Source organism: Hippopotamus amphibius, chromosome 1, assembly GCF_030028045.1.
Source record: "Hippopotamus amphibius kiboko isolate mHipAmp2 chromosome 1, mHipAmp2.hap2, whole genome shotgun sequence".
Taxonomy (NCBI): domain Eukaryota; kingdom Metazoa; phylum Chordata; class Mammalia; order Artiodactyla; family Hippopotamidae; genus Hippopotamus; species Hippopotamus amphibius.
The window spans coordinates 46,358,855-46,362,667 of NC_080186.1; the positions used below are offsets into that span (position 1 = coordinate 46,358,855).

The window sequence follows — 3,813 nt, forward strand, 5'->3', positions numbered from 1 at the left end:
CTGGATATAATATTCCTCCTTGTACTACTCAGTGCTGGCTGAAAGCAGACACTGCCTGCTTGGTGTGTGCTAACAGATGTGTGTTTAGGTTTAATGGGATTTTAGAAGGGTCAAGAATTCCCCCAAAGAGTACTTGCACCACTCTGCTCTCCAAGGGTCATGAGAAGCCACTCAAAATCTCGCCTCCTTTTTGTTGCCAGGCCTTAAAGGTTTTATTCACTTCTTTCTATGGTAAACAATTTGGAAAAGTCAGAGGGTGGATAATAATAATTATGGTAATAATAAGTAATAATATTAATAATAATGTAATCAACACTGTTTAATTGAATGTGTTGTGCATTAACTCATTTGGGTTTCACCAAGTGAGAAGTTCAGTAACTTGTCCAAAGTCACATGGTAGTGGAGGGGAAAGTGAACTTGGATCTGTTAGGTCCCAAAGTCTGTGCTGTGGTCACCTGTGAAATGGGAAGGGGGCTGTGAATTGGGCAGTGGATTGGACCAGATCCTTTTAGGTAGCTTCCAATTTGATGTTTGCTTCTTTGGGTGGTAGAGAATTAAACAGGTGTTATGGTTCAGGACTTGTGGTTACAAAGAGGAATTAAATATAGCTCTGGCCTTTTGGGAGCTGATACTCTAATAAGGAAGGTAAGATTTGTCATAGGTGGGTCACTTTATATTTTAGACACAGATAATTACCATCCAGCAGAGAGGGGTGAATAAAAGGCCAGGGACAATTACAAGGAATATTGAGAGAGAGCATGCTGGCTTGGAAAGAGCCTTGGTTCTGGGGTTAGATCATGGTTAGGTATACTATTTCCTAGCTGTGTGACCTCTGGCAAGTTGCTTAATCTCTCTGAGCCTCAGGCTCAAGAAAGGTGTATCATTTGAACAGGACTTTGAAGTTTGTACAAAGTTTGGGCATATGGAAATATAAAGGAAAGAAACATTAAAATTCATAGAGTTGTAAGATTGTGAGTGATTTCTTTAAATATTTTTTTCTATGTAGGGGGACAAAAACATACACAAAAACAATAGCAAGTATTTCTAGGGTTGGTAGCAGAAATGATTTTTTTTGGAGGGAGATTTCTTTATTATTTAGGAGAAACACCGAAATAGGCTTTTGGTTTTGGAGCAGCATGGCCAGAAACTAGTCTGGAAGGAGAGCTCGAAGCAAAGGGAGTGGGTGGTAAATTGTTCTGCATCATCAGCTAGAAGATGCTGTCTTCCTGGGTACAGGGCACATCATGATGGTGCCTGTGGCAGAGAGTGACTTTCGTTTGAGAAATCTGCTTCCTTTTCCTGTTGGGCACAAGTTGTCCTGTGTTTCCCAGCCTTTTTGCAATGAGGCATGGCCATGTGTTCCAGCTAATGGAATATGGGTGGAAGTTTCACATGTCACGTGTAGGATTGGCCACAAAAACCTTCTACACATGATTCCTTCTCTTGCCCTGTCTGCAGACTGGTCAGGAGATGCAGACTGCCCTGTTGATGCCCAGGGCAAACTGGCATGTATAGAAGATGGCAGATCCTCTGAGCCTGGGTCCCTGAATGACTTTATGGAGTATAGCTCCATGGGCCCCTGCCCTCTCCCTGACTGAACTTTGTAAGGGTAGAAGGAACTCTTCTTTTAAGACTCTGGAATGTCAGAGTTTTGCTCTTAAAGTATCTAGTGTTATCTCAACTAATATAATAACACATTTTGGGCTTCTTTAGCAGGGCCCAGAGGGAGAGGATTGGGGCTCTGGAACCCAGAGGACAGGAGGTGAAAGGGAGTTCTTGCTTATGAAATTAGCCCAGACAGAGCAAAATGGTACCCTGCTTTGGCTAAAGATAGAGGTCCCTTCTGTTGGCTAAGGATGTTGGTCTTTGGAATCAGCATCATCTGGGATTCATTTTTCCATTTTACTTTCCTGTTTTGTAGTCCCCTTAGGACTTGAGTAGAGCTGGTCAAACACTAAGGTCTAGTGTCACCTGTGCTTTGGGGAATTAAGAGAATATCAATGTCTGGGTGTGAGAAGACAAGGGAAGATACGATGGCAATTTGGGGAAGCTTGAATGGGCAGAATTGCATGGTAGAGAAGCTTGGAGCAGAGGTCTGGAGAGAGAGGTGGCTACCAAGAGAAGATAAGCTATCCTGGATCCTCAGAAGTACCTGAGTGATGTGGGTGGAGTTTGCTTTTGCCCCTACAATTATGCAAGTTGAGGTTTTCACTGTGTTATGGCCCCTTAGGTTCTGAAGGGGCTCTAGATGTCTCTTTACTGGGGAACTCCGGGATACTTGAGCTGCTTGTATTTTTAAAGTTTTCTTCAATGATTATTATTTTTTATAAAGGGGAAAAACACATGCTCAAAGAGCATAAAAGAAAGCAATGAAAACAAAAGGCTCTGGCATCTAGCATGTGGTCTAGCAGATAGTAGGTGCTCAGTCAATGGAGGCTTCCTCTAGTCTAATGTCCATCATCAACTTATTTATTTTATTTTATTGGAGTATAGTTGATTTATAATGTTGTATTAGTTTCTGGTGTACAAAAAAGAGATTCAGTTACACTTATATATACATTCTTTTTCATGTTCTTTTCCATTACGGTTTATCACAGGATATTGCATATAGCTCCCTGTGCTGTACAGTAGGACCTTGCTGTTTATCCACTCAGTATATAATAGTCTGCATCTGCTAACCTCAAACTCCCAATCCGTTCCTCCCTTGTCCCCTCCCTCTTGGCAACCGTAAGTCTCTTCTCTAAAAATATGGAACTTTTCACTAATCTGTGCATCACCCTTGTGCAGGGGCCATGCGAATCTTCTCTGCATTGTTTCAATTTTAGTACCTGTGCTGCCAAAGTGAGCGCCATCATCAGTCTAATTATAGCTTCCTGGAAGGAGGAAACTGGCACTATTTTAATTGATGATTATTGTCCATTGATTATCAGATGCATTCTGATTTTAGAAACATTTACACGTGAAAAAAATGTGCCTTTGGGACCTAAGAAATTACCCTAGGGTAGTGATCTGCTTCCTGGTATTATAGCCACTAATTCTCCTGGGATGGAGAAGGTTTGCCAATGGTTGCTCTGAAACAGTTAATATAACAAGAATCCAACTGTTTAGATCAAATCACTGTTTTTGCTCTTGTCTTTAGAGTAAACACCAGTTTATTTATCACCAGTTCTTGAGTCATGATTTATCAGCAGAGCCTGTATGGGTTCCTGGAAGTGGTATGACCCTGGTCTTGTTCACACGCTCTGGTTCTTTACTTCCTCCCAAGAGGCAGGATCCGGGCTGGCACGGCAGACTATGGTGTTCCCTGGAAAATGAAGGGGCCAAGATAATGTCCAGATCTGGTGTCACATGATGTGAACCGGACACCAGCAACCTGGCCTGAACTCAGTTGAAATGGTGCAGGGTGGAACTCAAAGCCAGGAGCAGCAGTGTCTCGTGAGGACCTACTGTGTGCCGTGGAGTGAGGTGCTTACATTTGTGATCTTATTTAATCTTTACAACAATTCTATGGCACTGTGAGTCTCCCATGTCACAAAGTTAGGAAAGCCAACATCCAGAGAGGTTAAGTCATTTGCACACAAGGTGATGTGTTTAGAGATAAACCCTAGTTATTCTAATTGTGGAGCCAGTGCCCTTGACCACTGTACCATGAAAGACATTGGAAAGAGCTGGATATGTGCTGCCTGGAGATAAGAGAAGTCTCAGAGGGGATGTAATTGCTGTCTTCAAATCCCTGGGAGGCAGAGTGATGAACTAAAAAGATTATAGGGCTAGAGAGATTGGAAGTGTCCCCAGAGGCACAGAGCTAATAAA

The 3,813-nt window shown here is 42.4% G+C and overlaps 1 non-coding gene across 1 annotated transcript; it reads right to left on the reverse strand.

Annotated features, from left to right (window-relative positions):
- Positions 1-2,742: 2,742 nt before the first annotated feature.
- Positions 2,743-2,849, reverse strand: LOC130842605 (U6 spliceosomal RNA). Its single transcript, XR_009050489.1, has one exon. It is a non-coding gene; the product is annotated as a U6 spliceosomal RNA (small nuclear RNA).
- Between the last annotated feature and the right edge of the window lie 964 nt (positions 2,850-3,813).